Source organism: Ochlerotatus camptorhynchus, unplaced genomic scaffold (genome assembly GCF_037179485.1).
Source record: "Ochlerotatus camptorhynchus isolate MF236.1 unplaced genomic scaffold, CSIRO-AGI_Acam_v1.1 ptg000328l, whole genome shotgun sequence".
Classification (NCBI taxonomy): domain Eukaryota; kingdom Metazoa; phylum Arthropoda; class Insecta; order Diptera; family Culicidae; genus Ochlerotatus; species Ochlerotatus camptorhynchus.
This window is the reverse complement of record NW_027040816.1, coordinates 4,673,886-4,686,405: the sequence shown is the minus strand read 5'-3', so window position 1 is coordinate 4,686,405 and position 12,520 is coordinate 4,673,886. Positions and strand designations below refer to the sequence as shown.

General features: G+C 37.2%; 1 protein-coding gene across 4 annotated transcripts in view; it reads right to left on the bottom strand.

The window, feature by feature from the left end:
* Positions 1–12,520, bottom strand: part of LOC135708155 (trifunctional nucleotide phosphoesterase protein YfkN) — a 107,220-nt gene that overhangs the window by 19,752 nt on the left and 74,948 nt on the right. The window contains exon 1 of one of the 4 annotated variants that reach the window (XM_065230150.1): positions 11,080–11,283. The exons of 2 other annotated variants lie outside the window; for them this stretch is intronic. The gene's annotated coding sequence lies outside the window, so the exon portion shown is untranslated. Of the gene's footprint in view, positions 1–10,715; positions 11,024–11,079; positions 11,284–12,520 lie in introns of those variants that run through there. One more of the 4 variants, XM_065230152.1, reaches the window with a different exon arrangement.

Below are 12,520 nucleotides of genomic sequence, written 5' to 3'. Positions count from 1 at the left end.
ATTTAGCGAATTTACATGTTTGAAAGCCTAGTCAGTAAAGGCACGGTATAACCAATCCGGAGGCGGCGCGTTCGATTCCCGGTACGGTCGAGGGAATCTTTCGGGTTGGAAATTTTCTCGACTTCCCTGGGCATAGACTATCATTGTGCTTGCCGCAAAATGTACAAATTCATGCATTGGTATTGGCATCGAAAGCTCTCAATTAATAACTGTGGAAGTACATTTAGAACACTAAATTGAGAGCACGCAATAAGCTAATATACACTAAGCAATAAGCTTGAAATTCGAATAAGAAGAAGAAAAAGAAGACGAGTTTGATAACGTTATTGAAGTAGGAATTCCTCAAAAAATATTCGATTTCGACTCTTGACACATTTCCAGAGCTTATTTGCAATTTAAATTCGTTTAAACTTTCCTAAAAATAAATCTTTTGAATGTGTCTCAGAGTCCCCATTTGCATTGAAATCGAGATTGAGATGCTGTTATTGAAAATTTTGTATCTAATTCTTGCACAGTCATAAAATATGCCTAAAAGCACATTAGAATGCAATTTTTCAGTAAGATCCTTCACACGTTAGTATAATATATCTGAAAGTTACGTTCAATCATCTATGAAAACAAGTGATGGATTCTTCTCAGTTGAAGATGCTTATTTCAAATAACAGACTAAAGTTGTAATTTTTATACGATAGATGAGGAGATGGAAGTATAGAGTTAATAGTTGCCATTAGAGTACGGCAGTGTGAAAATTGTATATAGAGAGTAGAAAGCGAGCAAGGACAACTTTTTAGGAAGGTACAAATCGGTTTGATCATCTCTCTTTACCAAACTCCCCCGTTGGATACGGATGGTGAGCGGTATCCCCGCCGCCACCACTGGCAAAAAGAGATGATCACCGACTCGCTCATGTACCGACGATGTGGTCGAAACAGTTCTATTGATTGTACCGCACTCAAGTTGTTATCTAAAGGAAGGCATCCAGTCGTAAGTTTGAAAATTGCAGCTTTTGTTTCTTGCTGAAAAATTGCATTCTAAGGTGCATTTAGCCATATTTTATGGGTGTGCAATAGGGGTTTTGATCTAATTTCCGTCCTACTAAGCACAACCCGCGCTTTACCTCTCTTTTCTGAACGAATTTAAACAAAAAATGGAATATTTCTGTCAAAGATGACTTGAAAATTTATTCACCTTTCCATACGTACCGTTGGATTTGATAAAGAGTCACAAATTGATGAGATATTGTCTAAAATCTAACACTGCTTCTTGATTCTAAATTCGTTCTACGAGTTTCAATTCCATCCTAACGCATTGAAACGCCATTAGATTTTCTTCGTCCTACGGATAAACGTAGAAAAAGGGGATTCGCTAGGAGCGCTTCTTTTGTTTTGAGAACAATGAGCGCTAATATTCATACAATGCGCTCTAACAGGGTTTATGTTGTAGCTAATGAACTAGCGCATCGGAACAAACCTATTATTGATTTGTGCACGGTGAAATCATTAATATTATTGGTCTTTTCTGATCGATAGAACGGAAATGGGCGATTACGACGAAGTAGCGCTCTACCCTAATTAGATACAAAGTTTGCAATAACAGAATCTCAATCTCGATTTCAATGCAAATGGCCCATTTGCAGATGGCCCAGTGGCGTTTCCTTAGTCTCAATCTACATGTGCACCAACTCTCAAAAAATAAACAACTATCAAAATATTGCTTGCAATGGATAGATATCGAGTAAACTAGAAGATTAAGTGTATTTTTCCACTGATTCAAGTATGAATATGGCATTAAATCTGGTTTTGAAAGTTGGTGCACAGGTAAAAAGTGAGGTTACGGGACACCACTGCAAAAAGGGACTCTGAGACACATTAGGGTGGGTGAGCCAGTAGTGGAGGTACTAAGCCAATTTATCAATTAAAAAATAAATATACAATATACACGCAATTGATATACGTCAATCTATAGCTTTCAACCTCTATTTTGATAGAAAAATATTACATTGTAATAAAATTGCATAAAATTTTAGAAAGATCGTCCTCCATTAATAGGAACACTGTTCCAGTAGTTGTGGTAGTTGCTAACTTTGGTTCCTATAATAGTGGAATGCGTTGGTTTCTTATGGGTTCCACTATTATAGGAACACTACCGCAACTATAGGTGCAAATGAGTGAAAATATTAAGGAAAATTAATTATTTTCCGGATCCTTCTCACTATTCCGGCACAACCTCCATACCGCAACTATAGGTACATCACTATTACTGGAACACCTAATCTATATCGGTTATTTCTTTACGTTTATTGAACCGGACAACAATGTGAGAAAAACGTGCACAGCCGAGTACGCAGCAGCTGTTTTATATGAACCGTTGCATACCTTTAGGCATGTTTATCTCCATACACTATAATAATAATCCAGGACCAAGCGTCTAAATACGATCCAATTATTGAGAAAAATTGACATGGCTGATGGTGAGTGACGACAGCTAATTTGTTAATATATCCGTGTATTGTCATACATTTTCAGCACTGCCTACGATGCATTGTTCCAACCATATTTATTAATTAGGATTTTTTAAATTTTCGTGATAACCGGTTTTGGTTTCCTGCATGTAAAATAAAATGCCGTAATTTGGCGACATCTATTGTGGAAATCAACCAAACCGGTATTCCATTCCTATGACGGGGATGTAACGGGTAAGCCACCTTATCGGTTACTACATCAAGAACATTGAATTACACACTAATTCCAAGGCAACAACAGCTCAATTTTTCTGACGTGAATAATCTACCATGACCACTTTGGAAATCAAACGTCAAAACATTTTGCTGATAATAAATTGCACGAATTCCGCTAACAGAATGCAAAACTCATCAGCAACAAATTCATCACCGCTCGCTAAGCAGAGCAAACGCTCATTACCTACATACATTTCATCATCACCGAAGCAGACAGCTGCCGTAATTGGAGTTGAGTACCGTAAGAAGACTTTACCAGGCCAGAAATGTGTAAACATACAAACAAACAAACAAATCGAAAAAGCAAGCTGCTATTCCCTACCTCCACCCCTCCCTGCGTGGAACCGGTTTGATTGGATTCTCACGAAGAGGTCATCGACATTGGCCAAATCCATCAATTCATCGTTCGCCCAAATTCTGAACGGCAGAGTTGTTTACGTGCCGCACATTTGAAACCGAATTTACCTACTTCCTTGAACAGGTAGCTATTTCGCACACGTGTATCAACCGTGTCAACAAACCGAAATCGTGACGAACTAAAATTGTAGCTTGTAAACATAATGCATAGGGGAAATGGATGTAATGTCGGCCTAAATGCCCTTAATTTGGGCCCATAGAAAAATTCAGCAAGCCACTAAATTTTCAATAGCGACCAAAAATATCCATTAGTACCGTCCCAATGAGGAGTTCATCAAGATAAAATTGATAAATAGCAGATATTTAGCGATGGGGCCAATCTTAGATCCATAGGCCAACATTAGATCCATTTCCCCTATTAGGAAGAATTAGATTTCAGTCGACAACGACGACGACGACGACGACGACGTGACAAGGTCAGGTTCTCGAAATGGTATGTGAAAAAGGGGATTTCCCCATTTCCCATTCGTTGCCTCCTCTCTATCGCGTTCTCAGCCACCACCAAAGCGCGCGCGCCAGTCAGTGATGCAATAAAAGTGGTATACATAGGTACCTACGTACGTGAAGCGACTAAAAATATGACAATAAATTCAGTCGGAGCGGTAAGTGGCGGCGGTGAGAGGTGAAGCGAGAAGCGGCAAATGACGATGATGCAGGCGGCAACGAACGGTCACCAAATTTGGCGAGGTCATTTGATAAAATTAAGCGGAATTAGGATGTTGTTATGATGCCACAGTTCGTAAGAGGGTTCCAAAATTGGGGTTACGTTTATACTGCAGAGTACTGTTGCTAACGGGGTATCAAGGTGAATATTTTCGCAAAACCGACACGACTTTCACTACTGCTTTTGCAAGCACCTATGCCCAAAGGACCGCCCACAGTGCATCCGAATTTGATACATTTACGGAGTCCTTGCTGTCATCTACAGTAACTCCGAAACGTTTAACATCCGGATTTTAGTTTATTAGTTACTTCACTTCGATATCTAAATTCACTGAAAATTACTACTTCTTCCCCCTTTGCTTTGTTATAGATACTTTCAGCCCTATGCTGGTTCGTCTCTTTGAAATTTAGTTTTTACTTGGATTTCGGAAATATTGCGTATTTTTGAATTACCGCTGTTTGAACATTTTATTGAAATATTCTTAAGAGTTCCCTTTAGAATCATCCTCATTTACAGCGTCCTTTTCAGAATTGTTCTAAAATAAATTTAAGATTCTCTTTGGGAATTTATTAATTTCTATATTGATCAGTTCCACGTCAAATGTCGAATCGGTCTGACGCGATATGCTCTCCATTCACATTTAAGCTAAAATTAGGCCATTTTGAATCTAGCAAATAATTTCAAAATGGCATATTCGTTATTTTTTAACAAATCATAGCTCGAAAATGTTACATTGAACCGTAATGACATCTAAGATATAGGGGAAATGGATGTAATGTCGGCCTAAATGGCCCTAATTTGGGCCCATACATAAATTCAGCAATCGACTAAATTTTCAATAGCGACCGAAAATATACATTAGTACTGTCCCAATGACACGTTCATCTAGATATAATTGATAAATAGCAGATTTTCAACGATGGGCCCAATCTTAGATCCATAGGCCAATATTAGAGCCATTTCCCCTAGTTGTAGAAAAAATAATTACTTTTCAGGAAAAATATACCTTTTTCTCTTTTACTTCTAGAAATTCTTTGCGAGATGCCCTTGGAATGGATCACACCATTCGAGTATTTGAAACGACATATACACCCTCGAACTCTGTCTAGCAACATTATTCTGAGATTTAGAAGTAGAACCTAGGCAAAATAGAGTCTTATTTATGTGCTCCCTTAAATATCAGCAATAAGCTGCCTAATTTTACTATAATCTCTTGTAGAAGGTCATCCCAAAATTGTTCTACTATGCGATACATTCTCTTAATACTCTTCTGATTCCCTTGATTATTTTCGTGGATTCTGAAATCCTCTTCACAATTGACATGGAATTTTCCACAGAACTGTACTCCCCAAGTAACAATTCAAGCTGAACAGTAAGAAAAGAAGCTTATTATTGGTTGATTTAAGGCGCAAGACTTATTTAAACTTCAAAAATCACCAATGCTCAACAAATATGAATTTCCGATATTTTAGTTCTTCTAAACTCACTGCCTACCTTTCCCAAGCAGCGCCAGCAGTAGAGACAAGGAAGATCAGATTTTAGGAATATCTACAGGTAGAAGTGGACTGCGATAACTTTGGAAGTATTAACATTAGCATTGCTGTATAATACTCTTCCGGATGCTATTATTCAACTTAAATTTGACGTGCTTCAAGTTAATGATCATGCCTTTTTCCACATATATGCTTAAGTGGTCCAGTAGGTATGATTGGTGCCTGTGAAACAGCTGCTGTGCCGGTTCGAAGCCCGAAATGCAACGGTAATTTTTAGACATACACTATACACTATAAATATGTGAATCCAATTAGTCAGCAATAAGGTACAGCCAACCGGTGGAAACTAACGATTTTAAATTGGCTCACTACTTGACTAACCTATTGGTCCCAAGCAAATCGATTTACCTACCCCATTCTATTAGAAATTCTAGTACTACACAATGTTTGTTTTGATTTGCTATGAAAGTTTGACAGATAAAATGAGGGGTTCGTGGATTTTCATATGTTTCGAGTGATGCATCGATTAGCTTGGGACCGAAGATAGTATCAGAGTTGAGCCAAAAAGTTGAGCACGTTTCTTCGGGACCTTCTGGTCTTAAAGTTACCTCTTTGGTACAGCAGTCTCATAAAAATATAAAATATGAAGTGGTCTTCCATGATTTAAAAAAAAAATAAACTAAATGGCTGAACAAGGGTTGGAAAATAATCTTAGTATTTATATTATTGTTAAGCTTTCGGCTGATTAAAATCACCAGATTTAGGCGTTTAAAAGCTGAACAAAGGTTAACGTGGTCAATGTACAACAATTATTCAAACAAAGGCTGTATTAAAGTCGTTTGAAACAGCACTTGTTAAGCTTAAAATTGTTATTCTTCAAAATTTTCTTAAAGGTGATTCATGCTGAAAATCTAGTCCAGTCCTGGGTCTTGATATTTGTTCAAGGTCCAGAATCTTATTTCTTACTGATTAACCAAATCAACGGTGATAAATTTAAGCTGGGCAATCTTCCAGTTCCGTTTAATAACGTCAACCGTCAATTTCTACCGCATAAAAGCTCATTTGTAAGTACCAACAAGAAAATTATGAAGGGGAAATGATCCTGTTGGTGTTGCTTGTTGGTGACCTTTATTCGCGAGAAACTAGCGATTTAAATCTTCTTCTTCTTCTTATTCTTCTTCGCATTACAAGCGCAATTGCTTATCGCATATTAGCTTACCCAAGTATCCACAAATCCCGATAATCGCCCTTTGTGGAATATAAGGTTAATATAGGGCTTCCATACTTTCCATTTATCAGCCGTATATCAGCTTTATATTGCAAAAAAGGCGATTAGCGGGCTTGATGGCTACTTAGGTATTGCGTGCTCTCAAATTAGTGTGCTAGTAAAAGTTAAATATTTGTAAAAGTAAAATATTTGTAATTGGTTATACTATGCCGATATAAGCATTAACTTATCCAGAACATCATCATTTCAAACATGTTCTGCACTCTCATTGTTGGAAAGTTCACAATACAGCAAACAAAAAAAAGATTAGTTGTTAATCGAGTAATTAAACAATGGGATATATCTGATATCGATAAAAAAGCGCAAAATTTTAACTCTACCGAGGGGGCAACATATGCACAAAAACACTTTGCATACGGGGGGTATTCATTGGATGAAAGGGACCGTGAAAGAGGACACTAAAATTTAAAAAAAATTCTTTCGACTGTTTCATCTTAGTATTCTTCTTTGATCATACGGAAGTCGAGAAATTTTCCAACACGAAAAATTCCTAGACCGGACCGGGAATCAAACCCCCTAGCCACCTCCAGCATGGTCTTGCTTTGTAGCTGCGCCTTAACCGACTGAGCTTAGGGAGGTGATTGAAGTAATTGTTTGCAAAAGCAACTACGCTTTAATCTCAAAACACTCAGGATTTTATTCAAAAATGTCAGTCCATTCTATGGTCCTGTACCTCAGTATAGTTTTAAAATTCTGAACGCTTGAGAAACTTGCAAAATCTTTTGGTTCAAATAGTTTTCTAAATTCTAGGGCATGGAACATTTGCTGCAACACTGGTGGTTGATAATATGTCAAGAATCATGAAGATCAATGATTTTAATAAATTAAGACATCGGGAAGGGGTAGTTTATCCCCTAGGGCTATTTGGATCATTAATGTTTCTAACAAACTAATATAGTTCTATGTTTCTAGTTGCTATTTTATTAGTGCTATGTGAATATAAAACGAGGACTAATAATCTTTTTGAGATAACGTTCGCAAAACAAATATAAATGAATATTTCTAGTAATATATTAAATATTACAAATGGTCTTAACATCATCTGTCAACATTAGGGTGGCAACAAATATACTATGTTAACAATATGATCCATTCTTTTGCTTAGCAGGCGAACCAAATTTTTTACGATGAAAGCGCCTCTGTGGTCAAAAAAGCTATCAATGTATTTGTTTATCTTCACGAGGGGTAAACCGAATGGAAATTTAAATTTTTTTTAAATGTTTTCATTTCAGCATATTATTTTATTTGATGACAACAGTGACATACCAATAATTTGACTTTTATTCTTGTGCCCCTCGATTGTGGACGAATAGAATCATATTGATTATGGATTGAATGGAATCATATTTTTAATATAATTACCTATATATGATGCCAGTGAATGATGGGAAAATATGATCATCGAATTTCATCGATGGACCTATACAAAATGCTAACCGCCTTGAAAAAAAAAAACCTTATGCAAAATTTTGGCTCAATTGGACATTATTTATAGGGGAAATTTTTGATTTTTTTCAGAGACTTTCAGCACCGTACGAAAAATTCATGAAAATTTCTGCGATACATAGCGCACACATTATTAACTCTAGATTTAGCGTAGTTTTACACGTTATTTCACGTAAATCAAAGGGCAATATCTCATAAATATGCAATAATGCATACAAGTTTGTAAGCAATTCCGATGTTTATGCCAACTTTAGCTCAAAATTAAACGAGAGAAGATTTTACGCGACAGTTAAAATTTAGATTTTTTTCTCTGTGGGATGTTTACTTGTATTTTGAATTATTTTATATTAAAAGGACCACTCTAATGAAAAACAAATGAACCACCCTTGTGAAGTATCACATACTAAAAGGGTGTAAAAGCGGTATGTTAATTTTCTCAAATCAGCAATTAGGATATCGCTGGAATGATTTTGATGTTCAAATGTTCTTCCGGGAAAAGATCTTTGAAACTTCGAGAGGAAATCACATGAAACTTCCGAGAGAAGTTGACGAATTTTGTGATCGATGGTGTAATTCAGAAAAAATAATACCTTATTTGCTTATCCTTGACAGATACACGTATTTCGTCTACAATGTGCAGACTTCTTCAGAGTCTTGTACTAATGAGTCGAGTATTGATACAAGAAACTGAAGAAGTCTGCACATTGTAGACGAAACACGCGTATCTGTCAACGATAAGCAAATAAGATAGTAGATTTAAATGGAAATTACTAATCTTTCTCTCTCTCTATTTATAAAGGCATTCCACTATGACGTCCACATTCGTCTATAATGGATTAGAATATACATGCGAGAAGTCAGATAAGCTACTTTCGTAATTTTTGTTATAAAATTTTAAGTCAATACGAAATTTAAAATTTTAACCACATTTACCTCTTGGGTTTCATCCCTCTAAAGGTTACACCTGGGGCAGACAGCCCCCACCATGGAACCGACAGGGCACAGGTCTTGCATTAACTTACACAGTAAGATTTTGTTTCCGTGTTCGGTAAATTTGACCGAAATCAGAATAGTTGAACGTTCGGTAAAACTTTGACCTTCATTTTAAAGGCTATTGAATTTGAAAATAATATCAAAACATGTTCAACCTTGTTTAAATGATCAAATCTTGTCATTTTAATGGAGATTTAGTTTCAAAGTAGCTGAAAAGCAATTGCATTGAATTGCATAAATTTTACCGAAAAGTTCAGCTGTTCAGATTTCGGTAAAAATTACCGAAGTCGGCGATAATTTCTAAGAGTGTATGATTATGATTTAGGAATAAACCACAATAAACGTTCAAGAAAATTCAACCTTCAACTAAAATTTCATGAAACTTCTATAAATGCTATCTAATTCAGTTGAACCTTGAAAAAAAAAACTGCCAAACGGGATTCGACAGAAATGCTATTGATGCTTTCAATTATACTGGTGCTCTTTTTGCCCCATGACCATCTTGCCCCTTAAGTAGAAATAATTGTTTTAAATTTGATGTTATATTTTTAATTTTTATCATACATAACAAGTTTCTATAATCGACCTATAGGCCAACATGCTTCTGTAAGATAATAGAAAGAATTACTTTCTGGTCAAAACTGTAGATATTGCCCCACTTTCCCCTGTGTATATATGTTCATCAAAAACTTTGTTATCTCCTTTTGAGCTGATAAAAACTAATGCATCGGTTTGACCTTAACACATATACATCCATCCTCTTCGCTTGGCACACAACATTGGATGCAACGCCAAAGAGAAGAGACAATCAACAAAATCGCCACTTTCCTGTTCTGCGTCAACACAAACCGGATCCATAATCCCTCCAGCAGTAGGAAATGATAAATCGCTGAAACTCCTAAGCACCCTTTCAAGAGTGCATCATTTTCCTTCAAGCTCACTTTGTCTGCTCCATCTTTTCCACTACATTGCGACCTTAACCCCAAAAAAGGCATCCGATGGAAGCGAGATATGTATACAGAAATGGTTCAGCATACTCGGATACAACAGTGCAGCTGCATCTGCAGTGCTGCCAGCTTCCTACCAGCAGCTGCAAACCAGTTGGCCTTCGCTTTTTGCACATTTCTAGACCAATTATTGAAATCGGCGGAACAACCAAACGTAAACAATGGCTTTAGACACAAAATTCTCGAGAATCTAAACACTCCCACGTAAACTAACAATGCCATGCGATAAAGGAAATTTGCTGTATCAGATGATGGTGTTAGATTGCTTGGATGTGCTTTGATTCTCGAGGGATTTGCGTTTAAAGTCATTGATTACGTTTGGTTGTTCCGCCTATTTCAATGGTTGGTCTAGATTTGATGTAATATGCAATATCGCGGTTTTCCTCGAAAGTTGCAACCCTGCACCGCTTAGCCTTGACAGCGAACACCCATGGGTAGCACGTGGTGCTCGACTATAGAGCGAATGCATCAGTTTTTCTTCCATCCATATGATCACCAGCACCATCGAATACACGAAACCAATTTCAACGATTTCAACTGACACTTTGATGCAACATTGTGTACGACGGCACATCTTCTCTCAATAAATATTTATACGAGATTATCGGCGGAGATTATCGATTAAACACATACTTTCCGGCCCCCCCCCCCTTGGTTAGTGTTTGGGTACCTATATATTTGCTTCTTCCTTGCTTTTACTCGGTCACACACTAATCTCTTCCATTCGAAACGGACACGCACATCAAAATCCGATTAATCTGTTTCTGTTTCTGTTTCTGGCATACAGTGAATGTATGCCGTTGGTTTCTATTCTTTTATTCTGCTCTCTCGATGTCTGCAACGGGCACACAAACAATAAACTTCTTTCGCACAATACTGGGAGCAATCAAACTGCTCTTCACATGTCTCACCACATACCGAAAAGCAAAGCAGCGTCAGTAGAGCATCTGATTATTACAACAGGATCATCTCGCAATGAATAATACATGAACCCCTTAAGTGTCACCTTTACTTGAGCACGTGGTCCAACTCACCTAAATTATGAGATTCTAGAAACTCTGAAAGTGCTAGCTCTTCTCCTCCCTCAAACGCTTAATAAATTTGCAACTTTATTCGCGACAAGCACCGCCAATAATAAAAAAACAACTGTGGTGGCGATGACGCGGCGCTTGTGTACTTGAGAAGAGGTGCGAAATTGATTTCAACAAAAACGACGACGACGTCCTGCCTTGACCGAGACTTGCGCAAAACTCAGCGAGGTGAGCTCGCTCGGGATGCTCATAGCCGCTGCTTGCTGCTTCTTATCTGCTCTAGAGACTAGAAGCATACTTTCGATTTCGATGTTAGTGGCTCTCCCTCTCTAGGTTTCTCTTGGCTCGTTGGGTGCCTGGTTTTGCGCTCATGTGGTGGCGGCAATGTTCTTGTAGCTACAGAGAGGCACCGTTGTTTGCGGATGGAGTTTGGGCCGGTATTCCTATCTCTGCCTGATCTTTGTTAGTAAGAATACTGACCGCAAATGGTATATTTATTACCAAAACCAGGTATCACGGAATCTAGAAACAAGAATACCAGATAAAACTTCAACCGTAATCAACGGTAGTAATGTAGTTAGGTGGAGATTGTGTAGCTGGAGTTTTCACCGTGGTAACGGAATTCAATGTGAAATAGCGTAGTCAGGGTTGCCACCTTTAAATCTGTATTTTTTTTCGGGAGGACATAAGAATATCTGAATCACGAGACAAAAAATCTGTGTTAAAAATCTGTATCAACTAATGACCTAAAATTTAATAGAAATATGTTTTTGTGCAGAAAATGTGGGTTAACATAAATTAAACCATTTCATATTTCACTTTTTAGAGCGTATATTGCCAATTCATAAGATTAATAAGAATTGCAAATTACCGTTCTGATTCATATTTCAGACACTTAAGGCATCTGCTGGAGAAAACGGACAAAGAAATTATGGTAACACATAATTTAGTTTCGGTTCTTCGATTAATTACTTAGGAACTCATGATTGAGCTATATAAGATAATACTTTAAAGTGAATATCAAAACTTTTCGAAAAAAGTCTTATTTAACTGGAGCTACCAAGATTCAAACTTTGGACATTTGACAACAAAATTTACGGGTGGATTTGGACAGATTTGGATCCGTTTCATACGATCGGAAGGTGTATTCTGGTCACAAATGCCTTACCAATTTGTTTTCCTACGCAAGTGATCAATTTTTCATGTGAATTTCGCGAATAGACACGAGGAGACTTGATTATAGCAAAACTTGCCATATGCAACCGTCACAGTTCGTTTTAGTAAAAGAAAACAGCACTTTTCCTTCTGTGGCACCTGTACTAATACATCTTGGACCGTGACTACTGTGCCACCTCCATCTTGGACCATGTGTACATTCAAGAATAACACATGAAAAGTTAAATCATGTAAGTAATATATTTCTAATCAACTCGGAAAATTATTT